The sequence below is a fragment of the Mustela putorius genome, unplaced genomic scaffold (genome assembly GCF_011764305.1).
Source record: "Mustela putorius furo isolate JIRA1106 unplaced genomic scaffold, ASM1176430v1.1 tig00000224_pilon_pilon_pilon, whole genome shotgun sequence".
In the NCBI taxonomy this organism is placed as follows: Eukaryota; Metazoa; Chordata; class Mammalia; order Carnivora; family Mustelidae; genus Mustela; species Mustela putorius.
Window position 1 is genome coordinate 33,330,067 of NW_025421321.1, and position 25,999 is coordinate 33,356,065.

Consider the following 25,999-nt stretch of genomic DNA (forward strand, 5'->3'; position numbering starts at 1 on the left):
GCTGCTGTCTACTTCTGATCTCTCTCTCTCTGTCAATTAAATAAGATCTTTAAAATAAAAAAAAATTAATATGAAAAAGCTGTTACTAAAATTCAACTTTGGTTTTCACTACCAAAATCAAATAAAGAACACTTTGGGATAAACATGGTAAATGGAGGTAGGACCCTCAAAGCCTCTTAAGTAAAGTTCACATATGCACCATTTATAATGTTTTGCTTCTTTCACCTGATTTGAAGCCAGTGGTATTACAGCAGAAAAGTACTCACAGACCTCAGTCAATGGGGTATCTGTTTATTTTTTAAAAGCTAATCCGGGGCACCTGGGTGGCTAGGTAGTTAAGCGTCTGCCTTTGGCTCGGGTCATGATCCCAGAGTCCTGGGATGGAGCCCTTCATCAGGCTCCCTGCTCAGCGGGAAGCCTGCTTCTCCCTCTCCCACTCCCCCTGCTTGTATTCCCTCTCTCACTGTCTCTCTTCCTCTGTCAAATATATAAATAAAAAATATTTTTAAAAAATAAAAGCTAATCCAAAATATTACATCGAGTTCTTTGGCCCTGGACCTTGGACGGAGGCAGAATCGCCTGATTATACCCAAGTACTGCTGAGTGTGATTCAAGGACTTGGAGGCAGTAACGTGAGAGAACGAAGACAGAGACTGGCGGAAGAGCAAAACCTGGAGCTAAGAGGTGAGTACGATCCAAGCCAAGAGCCTGGGAAACTGAACGCAGCTTTTAAATTAAAGAGGAACTTCTCTTCCTCTAAGAATATTACATAGCTTTCTCCTCTATCTGCTTGACTGGACGCTAGTTTGCCCTTGAAATTTATAATCCAACAGCCTTTGTGTATACCTGAACATTTCATGAGAATACTGCACAAACTGACCCATTTACACAATGCAGTTTGTTCAGCTTTGGAAATAGCTACTGAGAAAGACAAGTTTAATTCTGGTGCAAGTAAGGTCTATAAAGACATTCTATGAGTGTTTTTGTTGGCAAAGTAATCTCTTATATAATGGGACTTGTAATTATTCTGATCATTTTCTGCATCCCCTATCAATTCAACTTGACTTGGAATATGCCCAAATGATCAGAGGTTTAAAAAAGGTTCTCCAGGGGGTGCTTGGGTGGCTCAGTGGGTTAACCCTCTGCCTTCTGCTCAGGTCATGATCTCAGGGTCCTAGGACTGAGCCCTACATTGAGCTCTCTTCTCAGCAGGGAGCTTGCTTCCCCCTCTCTCTCTGCCTACTTGTGATCTCTTTCTTTGTCAAATAAATAAATAAAATCTTAAAAAAAAAAAAGGTTATCCAAGTTCTCAGTTCAACAGCACTCATGGAGGACTAGCAAGTGTGTGACATGCTTGCCATCAGCTCTTTGAAAATGTATGCCAAGGAATTAAAAGTTATCAGCAGAGCTTTTTTTTTTTTTAAAGATTTTATTTATTTATCAGAGAGAGAGAGGGGAGAGAGCGAGCACAGGCAGACAGAATGGCAGGCAGAGGCAGAGGGAGAAGCAGGCTCCCCGCCGAGCAAGGAGCCTGATGTGGGACTCGATCCCAGGACGCTGGGATCATGACCTGAGCCGAAGGCAGCTGCTTAACCAACTGAGCCACCCAGGCGTCCCTCAGCAGAGCTTTAATAACAAGTTACAATAATACATGATGTTCTCAGTCAAAACCTTTAGAGGCAACACCTAAAGAAAAATCGGGTGCTAACAATCTCAATTTCATTTGCTTTTTTAGGATTGATTTATTTATTTACTCATCTGAGAGAGAGAACGCGCGCACGAGAGAGCAAGAACAGGGGTAAGGGTCAGAGAGAGAGAAGCAGACTCCCTGCTGAGCAGGTAGCTCAATGCGGGGCTTGATCCTGGGCCCCTGGGATCATGACCGGAGCCAAAGGCAGATGCTTAACGGACTGAGCCACCCAGGCTCCTTGTTTGCTTTTCATTTGCTTTTAATGTTCATACTTCAGCTTCTCAGAGATGAGGAGCATTTTTCTGAAACGTTAAAAGTGGTCACGACTGTCATTTTTCCATACAGATAGAAGGTTATATAAGAAAGAGCTTCTTCATAAATGTTTCCAGAAGACCAACAAAATCTGGGTTATCCATGAATTTACAAGTGACAGTCCTAGTCTTTTAAATGTTTGGACACTCAGCACAGGTAGCACCTTACCTTAGATGAAGTCTACCCCACTAGATCCCACCGTCCTGTAGGTCTGGGCCCAGCATAGGGCTCTGCACAGGGAAGATACTCAGGAATGTCTGCTGGAAACTCAAGTCAACTTAGCTCCTGGAATGGGAACTGTAGCCTCTGCTTAGGGAGGTGTAGGTTTGTTTGTTTGTTTGTTTGTTTGTTGATGAAAGATGGAGGGGAGCAGAGGGAGAGGGAAAGACAGAATCTCAAGCAGACTCCCACTGAACACAGAGCTGGACATGGGGCTTGATCTCACAACCTTGATATCCTGAGCTGAACCGAAATCAAGAGTCGGATGCTTAACTGACTGATCATCCAGGCACCCCAGGAAGTATACTTTTTATTTTTGTTTTGTTTGTTTGTTTGCGGTTTTTTTGTTCTGTTTTGTTTTTTGAGGTATACTTTTTAAAAGTAAGAGCACACTCATCTGGGTCTGGGGAATGAGCCCTAAGTCTAATCTCTGCAATTAACTGAAGTTTCACTCTCCTCATGGAAATGCTTTACTCTAGATTTTTTTTTTTTTTTAAAGATTTTGTTTATCTATTTGACAAAGAGAGAGAGCATAGCAAGGGAAGCTGTAGAAGAAGAGGGAGAAGCAGGCTTGCCACCAAAAAGGCAGGGAGCCCGATGCGGGGCTCAATCCCAGAACCCCAGGATCATGACCTGAGCCAAAGGCAGACACTCAACCTTCTGAGCCACCCAGGCGTCCCTTTACACTAGGTTGTTATTAAAAATGTAATATTAAAACTGAACGGTCCCTAAGGTTAATTCCGCACTATCATTCTGATTCTAAGTAGGAAATAACAAGACTCCTCCTTTTTTATTGGAGTATTAACTTCGAAGTCAATCAAGAAGCTTCCCTTTGATGATCTATGTGCTCTTCCTCTGAGCAACATGAACTTGGTTACTAATCTGGATTTGCTAACTGTGGTTTTCTGTGTAGATGCGAGAGTGAGAGATGGGGAAAACCAAAAGTCATTGTTTCTGGCTTGGTGAAGGGAACACTAGAGCAAGAGGTCAAAAGCTGGAGATTCCAGCTGGGCTCTATGCTTGTGCTCAGACAAGCCATAAGCATGGAGAAGTGCGATCCTCATTTAGACGGGGGAAGAGTACTAGCTCACTAGGTGGCTGTGGATACGAAATAGGATCACGCCCCCAGAGGGCTTCCAAACCGCAACACACCATCCACATCTAGGTGGTATCGTTACTTGTTACAAATCTGCCAAGACTGTTTTTCAACAAACTCTGAAATGTTGAAAGAAAAAGCCAATGCTTTTGTGAAGGGTTAAAATTAAACTTCTCCTTTGTTTTCTGCTCAGATCAGATCCCCTGTGGAAGAGACAGCAAGATCATGACTTAGCAGTTACGATCCAGGGCGCCGGGGTGGCTCAACGGGTTAAGCCGCTGCCTTCGGCTCAGGTCCCGATCCCAGGATCCAGGGACCGAGCACAGGCTCTCTGCTTCAGTAGGGAAGCAGAGAAGCCCCCCCGACCCCGCTGCCTGCCTCTCTGCCTACTTGTGCTTTCTGCCTGTCAAATAAATAAATAAAATCTAAAAAAAAAAAAAAAAAGTTACGATCCAAGCCCCACCTGGCTCTCCCGTGGTTCCACCACTGACCTCCCTACGCTAACATCTGTCCCCTGCCCTTCCTACTCCTTGTTTGTCATTACAAACAGCTTCTTGCAGTGATGAGAAACTCCACTACCGGGGAATGATAAACTGAGACACTTCAGGCATGGCTTTCTGAACTTCAGGTCGGGCTGGGCAGACCCCCTCCGGCCGTTCCTGTAAGCCGTGGGCGCGGGCTTCCCCAGGCAGTGGTGGGGAAGCCCACGCTGGTGCCGCACTGCACAGGGACGCTCACAGCAAAGGCAACTGCACGCCACTGAGGACCCAGACGTCCACGTCACTGCACAGCAGAAGTGTGAGCCTTGGACTGGAAGCTGTTATTGACTCCTTATTCTTTGTCCGAGTTACAGGAGTCACTTGTTTTCTTTGTAAAAGCAGGTTTTATGTACTTCCTCTTCATTCCTTCAACCTGCTAGAATTTTAAAAGCTGGCAGTATCATCTTTTAAAGGCAAGACTATTTTTTTCCCATTTGATGAGATAAAATGCAAAATCAACAGCTCTTTTGATTTATTTTAAGTTATACAAAATAAAGTATATTTTCTTCACCCCAAATGCACTTTTTTCCCCTGGGGTATATTTTAGTCTGCTACTGTATAGATGTTAGCTTCTTGAGGTTGCCAACACAGTTAACTTCTGATTATCACAGCTTCACTTAAAATTCATTTTTGAGTGCCTACTGTGTTCCAAAGTGCAGTGTTAGATAGCAGCTTTCAAAAATTTAAATTTGCTTTTTTTAATACATAGAGTTTTAGCCATTCTTCTCTCAGGGCTAAGCTAAAATCAACATCAATTTGCTTTCCCTAAACATACACCTCAGAATCAGGGGAGCTGACTCAAGTTGGGGCAGTCCACAGAGAAGTTAAAGTACAAGTAATTTCTTGTGGATAGTCTACACACATTTAAACACCCTCCCTGCCTATTCTTATTGTCACACTGAAAAACCAATTCAGAGTCACAAACCGAAAAACCAAGGGTTATCTATGAACCTAAAGTATTCCTAGGCCATATACGCAACTATAAATCATGGAAGGTAAAATTCTTCTTCACTTTTTTGCAACTGCCTAAAAATACACTAGAAGTAGGTACGTGAGAAAGATAACTATTTTACATAACACATAAATTACATTTTACCAGTGGCTCAACTCCTCTCCTTCCCAATAAAAATCTGACTTCTAACTAATAGAACAATTCTTTCATGGTGGTTTTGTCTCTTCCAGTTAACAACACAAAAGAACTGTAATCATTCATTCTCTCAATTTTATGTTGCTTTCAGAGGCCAAATGAAAAACAGGATCATCTTGTTAGTAAATCTTTCCAATTACACTGGGGAGTGTAGACTTACATGAGATATTTCCAAAAGGCTCTCTCTCTGAGGGAAGGGAGTAGGTTACCTTAGCGTCAAAGAGTTCCCAAATGCATCGAGACTGTATCTGATTTTAATGCACAGATGTCTTGACTGGGGGGGGGGCTCATAAATCATCATCTCCACACATTTTAGAAGGGAGAGGAAGTAACAGAATAGAACAGTTAACGATTACTAAAGAACTTACTTAAAATAGTGGAAAGAGAGACAAAACCGTGTTTAAAAGGCCTGAATATCATTTCCACCACTTGTTCACTTTTTAATTCTCTGGACTTTTCAGTTAGCTCATTTCTAAAACAGGACTAAGTCCAGTTCTCCGGCTCACCACACAGGTTTTTTGTTAGGCTTATGTGTGCAAATTCAAGGATAAATACCTTCCACACTGTTTGAAAGGGCTATCCAGTATTCCTGACATTAACAAATTTCCCTGCATTGCGTTTACTCAAGTGTGGCTGAAGGTGACCAAAGCCAGGAACAGGCCTTCAACAGTTCTGCCAGCTGAGAATCTCTAAAGTGGGTCCACTATCACCACTGCACGGGGTGACGTCAGGCTGTTGTTTACAGGAGAAGAAAGGCTGCCAATTTCCACTGAGCAGAAGACCGCAGTGGCCAGCCTTCTTCAGCTGCTTGTGAGCAAGAATGGACTCTTTATGTGTGGCATGTGTGTACATGCAACAGTTCACGTGGGGGCGGGGGGAGATACACCGAGACACGGAAACTGCTTTGTATATGTGCGCCAGCGCACACTGTGGGTCTTGGGTTTTCACTAAGACGACGAAGCAAAATTGATCAAAATGCAACTTTCACTTTTGTCACTCTGAAGGAAAAAAAAATGTCTCTCCCAGAAACTTCGTTTGATTTTTGTAAGGTATTTTTAAAGCAGAACCGTCAACTCTTCTAATTTAACAGACTCAAGTGTGACAAACATCACTAACAAAGAATTATGGAAGATATATTTCAAAGCACAAAATACATTCAGATTGCAGTACCCAAGTTTTATAGGAATGGCTTCATTTTTGCAGTGGCTGGAGTTCCTTCCTCCTATATAAGTTCAGGAAGTACTCACTCAAGTATTAACATACACCAAATGAATCCACTTTGGGGAGATATTTTGTTAAGTTTATTACTATAAAGAAAAAAAAAGTCTGGCTTATTAACATATGCCCATTCATGAAATTTCCTGGCAGAAAGCAACCTTATATTAAATCAAATTCAGAAGGGCAAAAGAAAATAGGGACTGCATTCATTATATTCTTCCTTCAACTATCCATCACCTTCTGGGATAGGAGTCAAATCAGGAATAAGATGGCAACAGATCATGTTTATAACTGGCACTGAAACTTTACTTCAGACAATAAATCTAGTGTATATCTTAACATCTGAACACTGAAGAAGAGACATGGGAAATATTTTTGGTACCTGAAAATGTATTTTCTTTGGTCCTGCTGTCAGTATAGCTGAAAAGAAGAGAAACTACGGTTCAGTAACAAATGAAGCCGAGGACGCATTCTGAGTTCTGTTCTTGGCTCTGCTGCTGGTTATCGTATAATGCTGGGTCAACTACCTAGCCAAAGCAAGCCTCAGTCTCAGTATCTGAGCAATGGGGACGATAATAGCAAATATTCATTTCCAATTTTTTGGAAAACATAAAGAAAAGAAGTTACCTTGCAAAAAGTCTTGTGTAACATTACAATACACGACAGGAACTGGAAAATAATAGAAACACGGTCTGGGAATCCAGCCTGATATTGGCCAACTCCTTTGAGAGCTGGGGAGGAAAACGTGCTAAACAAGTAGGAAGTGTTATTAGCACTTCTTTCATTTTATAGTTAGACATAACAGTAGCATGAAAAATATGGCACCAGTTCAACTTTTTCAGGGCCAGTTCTAGCAAGTAATATTGGCCACATATTCTTAAACACACCAAGAAACCTGAAAGGCCATCCTTGGTCTCCTTCTTAACATAGAATGATTTTTTAAAAACAGGGGGTGGAGAATTACAAAATTCTGTAGAAAAATATGGAAATAGGTTTAGATTGTACTTGAAAATGCCTGTCACCGGCTTCATTCCTTCATGTGGTAAAGAATACATGAACACACAAGTCAATGATGGTGTGAAACAATGATAAAATGGTCGCACACAGGAACATTAATAGTCTGACAGTCACAGGTGTTTTACAATTACTAGTATTTTAGTGGCTGAACTGAGCAGTGATTACAGCAGAGCTTCACATATCCTGAACCAGTTTAAAGTTCATGGACTTTATTTTTAAAAGAAATAAAACGACGTAAAAAGTAGCACAGTCCATTGATAAGGCAACCAGCAAGAGGAAGAGTGAAAGAAACCAAACTGATAGTCATCCTCATACCTAATGTTTTCCCCTACCCAACTAACTTAAAACCTTAAAATCAACTATCTGGGATTTTACTTTTGTTGTCTGGCCCTGTCAAATAGACAGGATCACGAAAAAGCACACTGAGAAAATGAGGGCATATGAAGAGTAGACAGTTACAACTGGACTGACCAAGTGCCTGAGTTTCCACTCAACACGCCGTGCTCTGACTGCTAGAGTCCAGCATACCAAAACATCATCCCTTGTGTGGGACAATATTTAGAAAAGTTGTAAATATGTGCTTGCTGTACATCTGCTTCACAAACTGCCTCATTGGGAGGACAAAGGGTTCCAAGGACTCACTACACTAATGCTCACAGGTGACTACTGAGTCATTTCAACTTCAAAGACACACCTAATAAAAGAAAACTCAGTTCCATCTTATAACTGATGGAACAGGACAGAACTTCTCTTTGCCAAGAATTTCTCAAAAAAAAAAAAAAGAATTTCTTGCTAGTCATAAACATGTCTCTTTTCTTCTTACCACATAACAGTGCACTAAGTTTGTACTAATACCTGCATCTAATATTCAAAAGTTAAGGAATAAATATTCCAAAGTATATATACCAAAGTATTCCTCAGGTAAGAAGGAGGGATATTGCTAGCTGGAATGTCAACCACTTGGACCAAAAATCAAATGAAAGTCTTGCTAAAAGAGTTATTCTCACCCGACTATGGCTACAAGTGTACAAATGGCTATTAGAAGATGAAGCAGAATAAGCAAACGAAAGCCTTCCACTTATTTTAGGAAATGGCAAATACAATTAAAAAAAAAAAAACACCTTCTTATTCATCAATTATTCAAAAAAAAAAGTCACAGTTTCTGCAAAGGAAGTGAAACTTAGGTCACCAGAACAGTTGCCAGAGGCCATATGAAATGATTAGTAGATCACACAGATGAACAAAAAGTAGTGGCAAAGAGCACCTTTCCTCCATCACCCCCAACATTGATTCTTTGCCCATCTTCCTATCTAGTCATCACATGAGAGCAAAACATTAATTTGAAAAAAAAAGAGGGGCAAATGTGTGGCTCAGTGGGTTAAGCCTCTGCCTTTGGCTCAGGCCATGGTCTCAGGGTCCTGGGATGGAGCCCCTCATCGGGCTCTCTGCTCAGCAGGGAGCCTGCTTCCTCCTCTCTCTCTGCCTGCCTCTCTGCCTACTTGTGATCTCTGCCCATCAAATAAATAAATAAAATCTTTTAATAAATTAACAAATTAAAAATTAAAAGAATGGTCAAATGCCTTTATGTCTCTATTGCTGATCCTAAATTAGCCCAAATAGAAGATGCTTCATCATATTGCTCTTACTGTACATAAGTATTTCAAAGAACAAACCCAAAAATTCACAACCCATGTCCACATAGCGCACTCACCACTTGGTAGTCACTATGTTAGCGATAACATGTGACAGGAGCCGCAGTGTGACTTGACCATGTCAAGAAGGCAGGAGTGTCCCTGTACTACCAGGTTTTCATGCTCAGTTGGGAGAAAGACGTGCTGCACCACCAGGAGAGTCCATGACTTGGTTCATAATAAATCCAAATGTATGGCTAATTACAGACAAATTTTCTGACAATCAAGTTTTCCAATCATAACACAATTCCGATACTCTCAAATGACACTTTGCTTTTGTCTAGCTATAATTTTTTTTTTTAAATCACTTCTCAAAACTCAAGTTGACCATAAATATCCCCAAACACTTCATGACTTGGTCACATAGCATACAGTTAAAGATGTATAAACGGAATGGCACAATGCTCATTGTGGCAGAATGGACTGAAAGCCCTAAACTTTCCACGGCAATAAGTCTCCCAGAAATAATAACAAAAATGATTCTCCAAGTATAATCTCTTTTCCAAATAACTTCTAAAAGCCACGGTAAATATATTATTCTTAGCTGGTCAAAAATCTTTCATTGATCATGCTGTGATTTTCAAAATAAGAACTGCATACGAAAAGTGAGAACAATAAATGACCTGAAGCAAAAGCAGTTTGCCCTTAGAATCTATTCCACAGAACTTTAGAGCCCGCACATAAGAAGCCCCAAGACAAAATACAGAAATCATAAAATCGAGAAACAAAGACAAAGCTCCAGCAATTACTCTATCATTAAAGTCCTCGGTAAAAAGAGGCAATTAAGGCACTGCTCCCCAACCCACTATCACTTAGATTTTTGCTCTGTTCTCTCAAGAAGCACAGTTAAAACATTTCTCAGTAGGGAATTATAAAAGTTGAGTCAATCCCAACTGTTTAGCCTTGATTGGTTTTTACGTGCCTGATTGAGTGTCTGAAGACAGTAATACATGCTGATCCAACTACTAATTCCGGCAATTAGGATGGCCAACTGTATAGCTATGAACAAATGTTTCCTAACGCATGTCTCTTCATATTATGGCAAAGCCAGCCTTATTCTAGTTAGGAAATTAAATTTTAGTTTGAGCTTTTGGATCTCGATCTTTGCTTTCTTTTCATTTCTTTTTTTAACACTGGGTAGTGGAAATAAAAATAAAACTGGGTATTAGATGGGAAACAACAGGCATTTCACTTTTCATTTTAGCCTCTGAGCTACTGGTAGCAAACCTTAACTAAACAGTAAAAGCATTTGTTACACAGCAAAGGGAATCCTGTCCACAAGACTTTCCGGCAAGGTACTAAAATTAAAAATCTGCCCAAACTAAACCAATTTTCATAAGTTATAATCATATGTCATCCTTTTTTAAAGTAACCAGCAGCAGTCTGAGGAAATGCAATAGAAATCTCAAACTTTTTTTTCCAAAACTCTAGCACTTTTAACTAAAGCTATAGCCACAGCATCCCTTATCTGGCTTCTTTAACAAAATTATAATTCATTTCAGAGTTCTGCTTTGATTGTGCTGCTTCATAATGAAACATTTATAGAACCTTCATTTGAGATGTATAAAAGCATCAACACACACTCAAGTCGTTCCTTTAAAAAATATCCCTCTGGGGGTGCCTGTTAGGCATCCGACTCTGGGTTTTCACTCAGGTCCTGTCCTAGGATCATGGGCTTGAGCCCCACATTGGGCGCACACTCAGCATGGAGTCTACTTGGAATTCTCTTTCCCCTCCCTCTGCCCCTCCTGCCCTCACACATGTGCTCTCTTTCTCTTTCTCTCTGAAATAAATACATCAATCAATCAAAATAGAAAATATCCCTCTAGCTGAAATGATTCATGCCAGCAGAAGTTTAAATTATGGAGGGAACCACTCAAAATCTGACCATTTTCAGCATTCATAGAGCCTACCAAATCAACAGATACCTCATCAACAAAATTAAAGACAAAGTGAAAAAACTGTAACAGAAAAAAGATAAGCCAAGGTTCAGCATCTTCCAGGTCGGGAGAGACACTGGACTTGTCAGTTCAATTTTCTCGCCATGGAGGTTAGTAGGAATTCAGTATTTTACTTGAGGGGTCAAGAAGGAGCAATAACTTCCCTTTAAGAGTGATCCCATCACTTAGGAAGGACATTCAAAAACATGGTGATGACCTTCCCGTGTGACTTGGTTGTAATAATTTTGCAGAATTTCACAGGTGTTTCAGAAGTGCCTTAGAGATTCCATAGGGAGAAAAATATGACAATCCTTCTCTACATATTTTGAAAAGGACATGCCTGAACAAAGACCCTCCAGTGTTCACACATACTGGAAAACAAGATTTTGGAAGATGACTTTCTCACAGTGGGTGAAAGAAGGTTCAAGACAAGACCATCAAAAAAAAAAAAAAAAAAAGAGAGAGAGAGAGATTTGCTGGTAAACAAGACACAATTATTTTTAGAAAGTAAGCTCTGAAGAAGTCAGAGTAGCTAAACTATGATGATAAGCCTAGATTTTCCCAAGATATCAAAGATCTTATCTATCCTGGACAAATAAGACACTATATTTCAAATATAGCATTTTATTTTGCTGACTTTTTCACAGGTCATGGTGCATTTATTTTAATAAAAGGGGAAAACCTATCTCAACCATGTTGTTTTTATGGATAGTGACATTAAAGAGATTTCTGCTCACATTTGATCTAGATCTTGATAAATATGTACTACCACTGACAGTTTCCCTTCCCTGGTGCTGCAGTAATATAAAGTGAAGCTGAAATACATAGGAAAAAATAAGATGGGCCAAAAGAGGTTAATGGAGGTATCTGACCAATCTGCAAAGTTCACATAAAATGTTCTGCCTTACATGCTGAGGTGAGAGGACACACAAGAGACCAGTTAAGGGAGAGTCACTTATAATGTGTTTACTAGTATGTAGCGTGGCAGTGTCAAAGGAAGACAGAATTTCTTGTAAGATGAAAATGGGAGAAATAAAACAGGAACTAGCATTATTACCATCAGCTTTGTGTCTACTGCTTTACCTATTTTATGTTCAGTTGACAATCATATAAGTATATCTCATTGTTCCTATTTTACAGAAAAGAAAACTGAGGCTTGGAGGAGTAAGGAACATTGTTAGTGGTATACCCAATGTCCATTCCTCCCTCCTTCTCCCTAAGGAAACCCCAATCCAAGACACTGGTCTAGAAGTGAGCAGAGATGTCCAATCAGACAGAAAGACTGACAGTCCACACCTGTGGGGGTGGTTTCTGACTTCCTCTGAATCCCATAATGTATGGAGGTGAACCAGCTTGAGGAAGGAGCCCAAAGCGGAAGTTGGAAGTGGTAAGGAGTCTGGCATAGCGGGAACATGCTGTAAGAACCTAAACCACAGAACTGACCAACTCCAGAGCCTGTCCCACCTCTGGATTTCTTGTGAAATAATTAATATCCTGATCACTTCAGTGAGCTTGAAGGTGGCTTCTGACAGCTTTCTAACTGATACAAAAATTTTATTTCTCCAAGGTCACCAGCAGTAAGTGGCTGAGCAAGTACCTGAACCAACATCGTTCTGGCTTGAAACTGGGTATTTTCCACTAAACTTCACTGTGGCACAAACTCTGGTAATGTCTGTTTTTTCTCATGACATGATCATGGATGTGAGAGCTGGGAAGGATCTTACCTCACCATTCATTAGGAGAATGCATTTATCTCATCAAAACATTTTAAGCAAACACAGAGAAAAACAAAATCCCTAGCAAGAATTCACAGAATTTCATATTCTGAAGAATCTCTCCTTTCATATGCATTTAATTTTTAGGAGAATCTGAATTCATAGGCCTTTAATAAATGGAATTTTAATAAATGCTCCTAAAGAGCATTCTCAGTTATTATTAATTTTCTTAGGTGTGATAATGGTATTGTGGTTATGTAGGAGAATGTCTTTATTCCCAGGAGATGCATACTGAAGCATTTAATGGTAAAGAGTCATGACATCTAAAACCTATTTTCACGGGGCGCCTGGGTGGCTCAGTGGGTTAAGCCGCTGCCTTCGGCTCAGGTCATGATCTCAGGGTCCTGGGATCGAGTCCCGCATCGGGCTCTCTGCTCAGCAGGGAGCCTGCTTCCTCCTCTCTCTCTCTCTGCCTGCCTCTCTGCCCACTTGTGATCTCTCTCTGTCAAATAAATAAATAAATAAATCTTTAAAAATAAAATAAAATAAAACCTATTTTCACATGGTACAATAAAGTATATATGTAGAGAAAAAAGAGAGAGTGAGCCATAAAGTAAATACAGTAAAAGGTTAATAATTACTGAGTCTAGATGGAATATGGGTGTTTGTTGACATTCTTCCAAGTTCTCTATGTCTGAAAGTTTTGCAGTAGAAAGTCTGCGTGTGGGGGAATGTGGTATGGGAAATAGAGTGCATGTACACTAGAATAATCTAGGGACTTAAAAAATACTTAAATGAAGGCCTCACCCCAGCATTGTGGCCTGGGCAAAAGTAATCCTAATGTGTATCACTGGCATGGTAGAAAGAGCCAGAACTTTGAATTCACAACTCTGATGGCCCCAATCCTGTAAAGACAACTTTAAAAATTTTTCTAGATTTTTTTTTTAAGATTTTATTTATTTATTTGTCAGAGAGAGAGCAACAGCACAGAGAGCTGCAGGCAGAACAGGCAGAGCAGGCAGAGGGAGAAGCAAGCTCCCCACTGAGCAGGGAGCCCCATGTGGGACTCGATCCCAGGATCCTGGGGTCATGACTTGAGCCAAAGGCAGACGCTTAACCAACTAAGCCACCCAGGCATCCCACCATTTAACCTCTTTTAAGGAAAAGAAGGTCTTACCAAACTCATGTTCTTTACTTTATGCCAAAGATGAGTCATAACCTGTTAAACTATAAGGAAAGGAGGATTTCTTGAAAAATACACAACTCCAATTCTCTAAATTCAAATGTGTGCAATTTACTTAAAGATACTCCAGTGAGCCTTACATATAGAGAAAAGCTCTCTAAGGTCCCATATCTAAATTTCAGCTGTGCATAGGTTTCCTTAGTTCTATTTGTCTTTCTTAAAATATATGTGTCTGGAGTATGGGATAGAGGTGAATAAATGGTAGATTAAAGAGAGAAATAAAAAACAAATGACAAACTTTAAAATATATTTCTTATAATAGGGATTTTATCTTAAAATATACCTTAGGACTTAAGTGGCTTTTTAAAAAGTTTTATTGATATCCAATAAATGCACAGATTTAAAATGTATAATCTGATAAGTTTTGACATATGTATATATCCCTGAAACCATCATAGCAATCAAGATAATGAATATAACCATCTTAGGCAGCCTTTTTAATCAAATAGATGTGTGATGGCTCTTGCCGAGATATAGTCTTCAGGAAAAGAAATTCTTTTTTTTCTTCAAAGATTGTATTTATTTTTATTTGTCAGAGAGAGAGAGAGCACAAGCAGGGGGAGCGGCAGGCAGAGGGAGAAGTAGGCTCCCTGCTCAGCCTATGCGGGGCTCAATCCCAGGGTCCTGGGATCATGACCTGAGCCGAAGGCAGATGCTCAACTGACTGAGCCACGTGAGTGTCCCCAGAAAAAGAAACTCTTGATAGAAATTGTTACTTAAAAAAACAACAACAATAACAATAAAGAAATCTATACAGAAGTGTCCAAATACTTTCATCAACAGATAAAATAGACATTGATGCTTTATATTTTTTTCCCTTTAATTTAAATCTAAGAAACAAGCATTTGATGTGTTATTCTATCTTAGATTCATGTCCAAGTAAACAAACAAATGTACTCTAAAAACAAAGAGATTCTTCATATTTTCAAATATCCAGGGAAATGAAAACAAAAGCCACAGGCACACAGCATTATGTTTGAGAATTTAAATACACATATTGAGAATTTTGACTAATTCTGAAGCAAAACAATTTAGAAAGATTACATCTACATATTACAGCAATACATACAGACTTCCTAAATTTGGCATATTAGGCCCAGAACATGCTAATCTTACAGGCAGGGCTGCTCCAGGCAAACTAAGGAAGAGCGCATCTCCAGTAATGGCCAAAAGTCTCAGTCCACCCTTTTTCCTCCCCTCTCCGTGTTTCTTTCACTTTTCAGGAAACTCCCCTGGTACATACGGTCCTCATTAATATATCAGTCTTCCCTAACCTATGGAAGATTTTGGCCTCAAGAACCTAAACCATACCCACGGTGTCTATATATATTTTCCATTCTCGGGCACAGTTTCTGCTTCCTACAGGCACTGCTAGTGAATGAAAGCAATGGCTAGGATGTTGGCTCCACTCCCTCTCCTTTCCCTTCCTTGCTGAGCAGGTGCAATAGCTAGAAAGGGGACTGCACTGTCCTTAGGGGCCTAAGCACAAAGAAAACCTGCTAACTGTCTCTACCCCAACTGAACAGGAAAGATGGAGTCCCATGAAGGCCAACCAGGGCCTCCAGAAGGCAAGTCCTTTGGACCTAGGACTAAGCTTACTACTGCAGCCCTCAGGAGACTTCCCATCAACCTAAACCCCATATTGCCTAATACAACGGAGTTAATGTTCATGTGGGGATCTTTTGTCTCCCCAAACAGACTGTGAACACCATTATGAACAGGTGCCACGTCTTATTGGTCTCTGATACTCCCAAGCACTTGGGACGTGTATCAAATATTTATGAATAAAAATTTTTAAATAATTATATATCATATCATATTATATCATATCATATCATATCATGCTATTTGTACTGCAAAAACACTTAGATATATCTACTTTAATGTCTGAGGTAGAAATGTATACTAAGGGTTTTATTTGTTTAAGAAATTACATGGTTTGGTGCTCGCTTCGGCAGCACATATACTAAAATTGGAACGATACAGAGAAGATTAGCATGGCCCCTGCGCAAGGATGACACGCAAATTCGTGAAGCGTTCCATATTTTTTGTAACAAATGTAACTTTCAAAATAAACTAGCACAACCAGAAAAAAAAAAAAAAGAAATTACATGGTTTGATTTTTTTTTGTTTTTTTTTTTTAAAGATTTTATTTATTTATTTGACAGACAGAGATCACAAGTAGGCAGAGAGGCAGGCAGAGAGAGAGGAAGGGACGCAGGCTCCCTGCCGAGCAGAGAGCCCGATGTGGGGCTTGATCCCAGGACCCTGGGATCATGACCTGAGCTGAAGGCAGAGGCTTAACCCACGGAGCCAACCAGGCACCCCAAGAAATTACATTTTGACAATCACAGAAACGAAAAATTAGTTCTTTATGTACACCAGACAGAGCAAACTGAAGATTTTCTTGTTAATTGTGCAATATAGCTGAGATGACTACATTTCCATTGTGCAATTTTCAGCATTACACATTTTTTTCAGACTTTGTCACAAAGAAAACAAAGCAAAGGAAGAAAACATCCTTACAAGTGTAAGAAGGTGCTCCTGGGTGGTTTAGTCAGTTAACCATCTGCCTTCAGCTCAGGTCACGATCTGGGATGCTGGGATTGAGCCCTGCATAGGGCTCCCTGTTTCGCAGGGAGACTGCTTCTTCCTTTCCCTCTGCCCCTCCATGCTGCTCATGCGGGTCCTCCCTCTCTCTCAAATAAATAAACAAATAAATCTTTAAAATAAATAAATAAAAGTATAAAGAAAACCAAGGAGAAATTTCAAACCCTAACCAGTGGTAAGTTTCCCAGGGTTCATAAATGAGGATGATTTCCAGATTTCTAGTGGAAACATCTAGCAACATTATAGGTGTTTAATATTTCAACTCAAACACAAATGATAATTGTCCATTTAAATGGAGTTTTGTTTTAGGAGTTGGGATTCCTTTTACACCAAGTTGGAGGACATAAAATCCATATGAAGAAATCTTCCCTTTTTTTTTTTTTTCAGAATAGTACACAATGTTTAGTTATGACTACTCTGTATAGTAAATAATAAGCTCTATACATACCACAGTGGTTTGGAATATAATTTCTACAAGGACAGGAATATTTGTCCCTTTTCTCCACTGCTATAATATATGTACCTAGTAAGAACAGCTGGTACATAGTAAGTGTTCAGTAAATATCTGTGGAATAAACTGAATAAATGAATGAATGGAGATAAGGAATGGGATAAAGTGTTCAAAAAAAAAGCAAAGAAAAGAAAAAGAATAAAAGGTCAAACTTTTCTGAGGCATAGGTTTCACAAAGTACAATTTCTGGAAAAATCTCTTATTTAATCAACTCTAAAATGCAGTTTATCTAATCTTATATTTGAATTGTTAAAATTAAAAAGTAACAATGGACTGTTATCTAACTCAAAAGGAGGAGTCATTTTCTTTAATCAAATTGAAAGGTTTTCTAGTACTGATGTCTGAATAATGTCAGATATTTAGGGAAACTATTAAACATTCTCTCCAAATCAATGGATTCAGGTCCTTAGGAAACTTTCTACTCAAAGGATTTTTATGTAAATCTCTTTTGTATAAAAATCCATATTCATTTTCATACCCTTTGATTTTCTGGGTGAAAAGAACCCTTAAAATCAAAACAAAAGTTAACTCAAAGGGATACATTTCATTTGAGTTGAAGCCATGGAAGACAATAAAGCTGATGGTTACTTCACCAGGAACCATTAATCATTCAACAATGGTGAACCCTGGAAAACCTCACAGTGGACATGGTCTGATGTTCTGTCTGGTTTTAAGGAATTAACAACAAAACAAAACAAAGGAGCTGCTCTTCCCGTCTAACGTGATGTTCTCAGGCCAGCCACCCCCAGCGTGGTCAGGTGGCGATGGTCATTGCTGAGACAGTTCCAGAGCTCACCAGCACCCCTGGACGCGGAGCAAAAGGAGGACAACAAAGCTGGGATGCTGGAGATGTTTCAAGGTAATGTGCACAGAAAAAATGCTGTGGGTATTCCCCAATAAAAGAGATGAACAGAAAAAGCAGTAAGTAATAAATATGTCAGAGTTTTCCCTTTTCGCCACCTCATATAAGCTTGGTTGCAGGTTTACAAAATAGCCACTGAAGTTTTGTGTAGATAAGATGACCAGAGAGCTCATCTGTTGAGATAAAGCAAAGCAAATTTTCTATACAGAAAATGTTATATTTTTCTTCAGTTTCATAAAAGCAGAATAAACTAAATGAAGACCCTTACTTCATACCTTATATAGAGGCAAAGGCAAAAAAGTGCTTAAGAAAAAACCTGCTGTGATCGAGAGAAAAGAAACCAAAGCAAAAAGAAGATGGGCGCAAATAAGAAAGATGCTGCATTAAAAGAAAGACAAACTCCTAGAAACACTAAGAAAACTGAAAACAGGGGCGCCTGGGTGGCTCAGTGGGTTAAGCCGCTGCCTTCGGCTCAGGTCATGATCTCAGGGTCCTGGGATCGAGCCCCGCATCGGGCTCTCTGCTCAGCAGGGAGCCTGCTTCCCTCTCTCTCTCTCTCTCTGCCTGCCTCTCCATCTACTTGTGATTTCTCTCTGTCAAATAAATAAATAAATAAATCTTAAAAAAAAAAAAAAGAAAACTGAAAACAACTGTAGGACAAAAGGACGCGGGTTGTGAAAAACAGATCAAATTTTAAAAAAGGATGGATGGTTTTGATCCTTTTATTTAATATGTTAAAAGTAAACATTCACTACTATAGAGTTATATATACCACCACACAAAATTATAAACATCAATGTAGACTTTAAGTTCAAAAGGTAAGAAGAAATCTGATCATTCCAAGTTTCTATCAGTAGGAAACTGAACAATAAGAACAAAAGGACAATATATTTTTAAAAAGTTGCTTTCTGCTTAGCAACCTTGCATTTGAGGATCACTGTTCCCTATGCTTAATATTAAATGGGATAAATAATATTTCTCATATGTCCCACTTATCTTGACAGGTTTTACTCTGAGTACATTGGAATTTCATTTCCACTTTTAAAAAAAGTGAGTAACATTATGAGGTTGTAAAAACTCTCCTCTAACAACCAGAGAGAGGAAAAGCTAAATACAAAGAAACTTACATAATGTGCTAACTCTGGGCTTTTGACTTTTAAAGACAGCTAAATCACTTTCAGGGACAAAAGGGGAAAAAAAAACTATTTGCTTAACACACAGCCTTTCTACATGTGTCTTCACTCACCTTCCTAAATAAAAGATTAGCTGGAATAAATAAAAACCTCCAAGCCACTAAACATATTCTGAAATGTGCACATTTCACTGCATTCGAGGTACAAAATAAATGAGCATACAGCCAACTAATCCTTTTGAAATTTAAAAGTAAATGATGTGATTAATTTTTCTCTTTGAATATACTTCTAATGGAATCTGATATATCGAACACTTTTTTCCTGCAATGCATGAGGTTTTACAAGCTTTAACTTAATGAGTTATCTCCTCAATACATACATTGTTCTTCAACATCAACATCTGCTATAACTCAGGATACACCAAAATTCAGTGTTAACATTAATATTTCATTCAATTAAACCAAAGTTCCTTGTCTCTTTAAAAGGTACCTTATATATTCTTGTGAACACACCAGTAAGAAGTCTCTTCAAATATGAAGTTAAAAGGAAAAATGCCCTTCAGACAAAAGATCTAAAAGGTTACGATTTTTAAAGAATGATAAAAAAAAATCCATTTCTAAATGCTAATGTGTATTTTGTATTTGCTTGCATTTTGTCCTTCTCCAACGCTTTTAAAAAGCACTTACAACCCCTACAACGTACTCTCAGAGTGAGGGCAGCGTAACTGCCTTCCCTCTTCCCACTGAAAGGGTAAGAAAATGGAGAGCAGTGGAAGTGAAGTGTAAGGTTCAAGGTCACGTGCCAATCAGTAGCACTGCTCAGCCTAGAACTCCATGGACCTCAATTCTAAGTTTGTCAGTAGATAATGCATCTATTATTTTCCTCTTCTTTTGATCACTAACAGATTACACAGTTACCCATTTTCTTAAGGTTAGAAGACAAGGATATAAATCATAAGTCCTAGAAGTTATTTCTATCCCTCTCTCCTCTTCTTTCCACAGTTCTTCACCAGAAACATTGTTTTAAAAGTTGGAGACATCATATACATCTGTAAAATACCAATAAATATTCCAATGCCTTCACAAAAATGTCAAGGGAAAGAGATATGAGCTACAGAAACAACGTCATGTTAAAATGTGTCAAGTGAAAAATAAGCAACTTTCCATCTCACAGAACAGACACTGAAGTGTAGTTTCTAAGCCCATAAGTTAGCATTTTTAAGTTTCATTTGATTTTGGCTGCTTTAAAAGTGCAGGGATAAAAAAAGGGGGGGGGGCAAGTTGGGGCACCTGGGTGGCTTAGTGGGTTAAAGCCTCTGCCTTTGGTTCAGGTCAAGATCCCAGGGTCCTAGGATCAAGCCCCGCACCGGGCTCTCTGCTCTGAAGTGAGCCTGCTCCCCACCCCCCATCTCTCTCTCTCTCTCTGCCTGCCTCTCTGCCTACTTGTGATCTCTGTCTGTCAAATAAATAAATAAAAATCTTTTTTTAAAAAAAAAAGGGCAAGTTTACTGAATTAATTGTTTTAGCCAATAAAAATTCAATATATTCAACTAAATAGGGTAACTGATGATTCAGTTAAACAAAGGATTATGTATATAAAAATATCCACAGTGTAGTAGATAGTTCACATATTTGAAAACTTTTAACAATGTTATGAAACACTGTACACTTCTGAGCAGATCAGTATTCAGGTTTCTTTGCTGAGGATATCTCTTTCATGAAAGCCATTTCTTGCATTTTATCACTTCAGAGGGCACAGTAATTAAACTGCATTTTATTGACAAGTAAAACAGAATGATTCTATAAATGAAGCAGTTGGTAGGCCCCATCAATTTTGCTTATTTAAAAAAAATATATTCCCTAATTGTATAATGCCTTTTAAGTATGCAGTTAACTTTAAAGTTTAAATGTTTTACTCACTAATTACATATACCGCCTTTATGATTCCTATTACACAATTTACTGTTTCAAAAGTTAATTATTTATTTTTAAAGATTTTATTTATTTATTTATTTGAGAGAGAAAAAGCAGGAGTAGTGAGGAGGGGCAGAGGGAAAGGGAGAAGCAGACTCCCCACTTAGCAGGGAGCCCCAACACAGGACTCCATCCTAGGACCCTGGGATCATGACCTAAGCCAAAGACAGACACTCAACCAACTGAGCCGCCCAGGTGCCCCAAAAGTTAGTTATTTAAAGACTGCTCAAGAAAAAGAGTTTCACTCTTGAATGGAAAGAGAAAGATTTGGTCCTTAAGGAAATGATACTGCTTTATTTTCACAGTGTATGATAAATTCTCTTTACTATTATTAATTCTGAAGTCAATAACAAGATCATATCATCATTTGGGACATTCAAAATATAATTTGTATAATTCATATTAATTATAATAACATCCAACTTAGTGACAGAAAGTTTGGGAGACACAAAGTCTTACAATAAAACATGGACATGTCAGATAACAAAGAAAGATACTCAATATGCACTTTTTAGACTATTTTAAGTTTAATTTTCAAAATGAAAATATGTTCTTACTAAAACATAAGTTATACTGTAATTCCCCTCATTTATTCTATTTACAAAAATAGTTATTGAGAATATAAAAATTCAATTCTGCAATACAAATAATAGTATTCTCCACACTATCACTATCACTTATGTCACTCAACCACTCATAAACAACTTGAGAATAATAGTATTTAATTTATTATACAGAATTCATTAAGCTTCTTTATGTACCCAGCACTCTGCTAGGCACTAGAGATTAATTTACAGATGCAACACTATTCTTACCCTCAAAGAGCTTTCTGTTTAGTAGAGTAGAAAATCACAGTTAACAGCAAACGTGTGATAAGTACCATTATAATAGAGGTATATACATTCTGTTATGCAAATTTACTTTTTTTTTTTAGATTATTTATTTATTTATTTGACAGAGAGAAATCACAAGTAGGCAGAGAGGCAGGCAGAGAGAGAGAGGAGGAAGCAGGCTCCCCGCTGAGCAGAGAGCCCGCGGGACTCGATCCCAGGACCCTGAGATCATGACCGGAGCCGAAGGCAGTGGCTTTACCCACTGAGGCACCCAGGCGCCCCCTGTTATGCAAATTTAAATGAAAGATGGAGGACTCAACTCATCCAATGACTAAATTTCAGAGAGACTCACATAAACTCCAGTTTAAAAGTATAAATCTAACAAAACATCATGCATAATGGTAAGAATTCTGCTTATTTCATTGACAACAATAAATCTTTATCTTTACCAAAAATTTACTTCTAAAAAAATATAGCCAACCACGTTTCAAGATATGCAAGGAACAATAGGGAAATAAATTCAAAAAGATGTATCAAACACTAATCAAGATCTTTGCATATATTAACTCATTCTAACCTCACAATAACCGTCTGAAGCAAATGCTGCTATTATACCCATTTTACAGATGAGGAATCTTTCAAGTTAACTTGACCAAGGTCACAAAGAGAACAAGAGGAAATTCTGGGACTTGAACCTAAAGAGTCTAGTCCTGAAGGCCACACTTATAATCACTACATGAGATATTCTCTCTGTAGATGGTGATGATGATGGGACAGCTAATACCCAATGCTCTGTGACACGCACTCTCTTATTTACCTTTACAGCAACCCTCTGAGGAAAAGTCATCCTTACCACTTGAAGGAGAAAACCAGCACAGGCCAGGGTTGAAACTTGCCCAAAGTCAGACAGCCATCAAGGGTAGGTGGCAAGATTTAAACTAGGCAGCAGGGCTCCACTGTACTATAAGGCCTCTCATTGATTCAGTCTTAGTTTCATGAAAAAGGCCACAAGAAAAAATGTATTAAACAATTCCAAAAGGCTCTGTATAAGTCTTCCTGAAACACTTTGCAAGGTTTGGGGGCTTATGACAAGCATTTCCTTACGATAGCATTTACATTTGAGTCAACATTACTACTTTGGATTGATCATAAACACATTTCTGCTCTTTAAAAAGAAATCTTTCTGTAGAAACTTGGCAGATTTCAGAACAGGAACAGTCTATTCTTTAAAATTAAATTTAGTAACAACTTATTCTGGTTAGTCTGAAAGAGAAGGAGAGAATGAACTACTCAGAGGCCTTTCCTGTACTTTAATATTTCAAAACATGTTTGGTTTGGCCTAATTTGAATCTTGTGGACAACTAGACCAGAACTTGATTCAAAAAGAGTACTACCGTTTTTAATAGGCTGAATTCTAACAAGTGACCTCAGAAGCCAATTCAGAGTAACTATTTCTCATAATTTCTCCTTTTATCTCAAATTAAATATTAAAGATGAATAAGGCAAATATTAAAGATCCATATACTCATAAAGCATATATGGGCAGCAGGTACGTGTACCTTTGAGTCACCCAACACCAAGAAACCAAATCCAATTTTACAAAATTCTGTAACATGACATTGCTTAAGAGCAATGAAGTAGACAAAAAATGGATATCAAAAGAAAAAAATCCGTATATATCCTTAACACATCCCACTGTGCCCAGGGACTGAGAGATTAAAAATTCTGTGTGGTAATGCCTCGCTTGAAAAGAGGTGAGATAAAGATGAAGTGTCAACCTGGATTTCCACCTTACCTTGCTTTCCTCCAACAGGTTCAAAGACTTCATAGTCTTTAACACTGAATTCATATTTTTTTTTCAAAAGGGAACCCATAAAACTATTTTAAAATAAAAATACTAAGCCATGCCACTAGGCAACCTGTCTTCCTTTGCTCTAATCCCCACACATTCAAATTAGAAATATCTTTTGCTTTGCCTTTATTAAATAAAAGTTTAACTTTGATTTAGAGTAAAATGTACCCATTAGACGTTTTACACTTTTTGCAGGTCACAGTGTCTATTAGATCCCATCGCTGACTATTACCGCTCACTTAGCATCCTAAAAACAGAAAACGTGCTAATACCGCGCATTTTATAAGCGTTATAATGCCCCGATGGTGGAAGTCTGGCAATACCTAGAAATACAGCAAAGCTGGTGAATAAGGAGTCGAGGGGCGGAGGGAAGAGGGAGCGAAGAGGGAGCGAGGGAGGGAGGCAGTCGCCACCTCAAATCCACGCCGGACCAGGAACCTCCTGCCACAACGTGACCCCAGCCCTCCCCAAAGTGGACAGGCTACATTTTTCCAGATCCCCCCAAAACCCAAGACGGTACTCACCCTTCTGCGAAGAAGTCGGCACCGGGTCCAGCTCCGAGACGGGTCCGGGTGGCAGCGAGGGAGGGGATGTCTGGGCTGTGGGCGGGGGGTGTCGGTGCGTCACTCGAGTGCAGGACGGTGAGTTCGAGGGGTGGGAGCGGAGAGGAGCAAGGCAATCAAGTCACCGCCGAAAAAGGAGGAGGGGAAACGGGGGTGGGGGTGGAGAGCCCCTTCCCTAAAATAAACCAACCTGCCCCTGCGACCCCCTGCCCCAGGGAGGGAAAATAAATCAGGGGAAATAATAGACTGACAAATAAATCTCTAAAACGACGAGGAGCGAGGAACAGACTTTAATTTAAAGGGGGGTAAATTGAGCGAGGGCTGGAGGGGAGACAGAGAGAAGTGGCTCTGGATCTATCCCATGCCTTTGCAGTCCCCAAGCAGAGGAGGCTGGCAGAGGGGAAGTTGCCGCGGCTCCTGAGGAGAGGGAGGAGGAGGAGGAGGAGGAGGTTACACCGTAACAAGTACAGACAGACAGCCATGGATCAGAGGGGCGCTGCGAGCAGGGGCGGCCGCGGCGGGGCGAGCGGCGGCGGCGGCAGCACCCCCTGCTCGACTCGCTCAAGACATTTAATTGGATTGATGGGTTGTGCAGTGACTCACAGACTTTACAGAGTCGTACAGCAGTCCCCGCCCAGCTGGACAGGGGAGATGCGGCGGGGACGGGCGGGGAAAGGGGGCCGAGGAAGAGCCGGGAGGGGAGGAGGCGACTGAGAGGGCGAGGCGTTGGGGGGGCGGGGAGCGGAGTGGAGCGAGTGGCGAATGGAGAATCCCGCCGCTCCGACGGGCGTGGGAGTCGGCCAATCACAGCGCGGCTCCATAGGCGGCTGGCTTCGCCCCTGGCCCAATGAGTCTTCTAAGGACACTGCCGCGAACGGGGCGGGGGAAGTGGAGTGGGGGGTGGGGAGAGGTGGGTGGACGTTGAAGCGGGGGGTGGAGGGAAAGATGAGGCGCCGGAGACCGGCGGAGTCACTCTGCCCTCCTAGCGCCAGAAGTGCGCTTTCCGCCAATCCGAAGACTGTGTGGGGGTGATGGACGCAAGCGTGTGACCAATGAGGAGGAGAGGTGCCGCCCCGAGCCCGAGGGGAAGGAGTGGGCGGGCCAACGCCTTCCCCTCCCGCCCGCCCGGTTCGGGTCAGTCACGCAAATAACCGTGTGAGGGCTGGGGCCGCGCGGGGGAAGGGGGGGATGGCGGAGGGGCAGCGCTGCTGGCGGCGTGACAGCGATGGGGACTGGCTGTGCTACCGACTCCGCACCGGCAGGAGGAGGCGGCGGCGGAGGCTGGCTCCTTACTCAGCTTGCAGGCTGCTGCTGCTCTGCCTGTGCCTTGCGCTGCTGGGGTGCCCCTGCGGCCAAACCCCACTCCCGAGGGGCAACCAAATTTGAAGTGAATCAGATCCAAACTTTGCCCCATATCCCTGAAGTGCCCACTCTGAGAGACAACTCCTTGTGACGTCCTGCTGTGCCCTGGGATCTGAGGAAGCTGGAAACGAAGAGACCCGAGGCTTGGCGATGGCATTAGCCTCTTTGCTTGCCTCTTTTCTGGGGAAGTCAGGGTAGGGTGTGGACAGGTTGCAACAGCTCCCGCTTACATACCATTTCTTTATTGAGCTTCTGGAAAAGGCCCTTCTTAACCTGGCAGGAACGAAGCTGTATGGGCTTCGCCTTCTAAATATGTGTATGTGCCTTACCTTTCCTCACGCACTACTCTCTCCCTCTTCTCTGCCCACCCTCCTTACTTGGTACCCTGATGGCAATGCTAGGGAGCGCTCACTGCTAGATCTTCTCACTGCTCATTCCCAGGAGCTATGGCTTTTCCCCCCATTTCTTGCCTA

General features: G+C 40.5%; 1 protein-coding gene and 1 non-coding gene across 2 annotated transcripts in view; one reads left to right on the forward strand and one right to left on the reverse strand.

The window, feature by feature from the left end:
• SERTAD2 (SERTA domain containing 2) overlaps positions 1 to 24,891 on the reverse strand; it is a 118,970-nt gene extending 94,079 nt beyond the window's left edge. The window contains exon 1 of the mRNA XM_004742070.3: positions 24,126 to 24,891. The gene's annotated coding sequence lies outside the window, so the exon portion shown is untranslated. The remainder of the gene's footprint in view (positions 1 to 24,125) is intronic.
• On the forward strand, positions 15,770 to 15,876 carry LOC123391412. The gene has a single exon (XR_006606095.1). It is a non-coding gene; the product is annotated as a U6 spliceosomal RNA (small nuclear RNA).
• Positions 24,892 to 25,999: the final 1,108 nt, after the last annotated feature.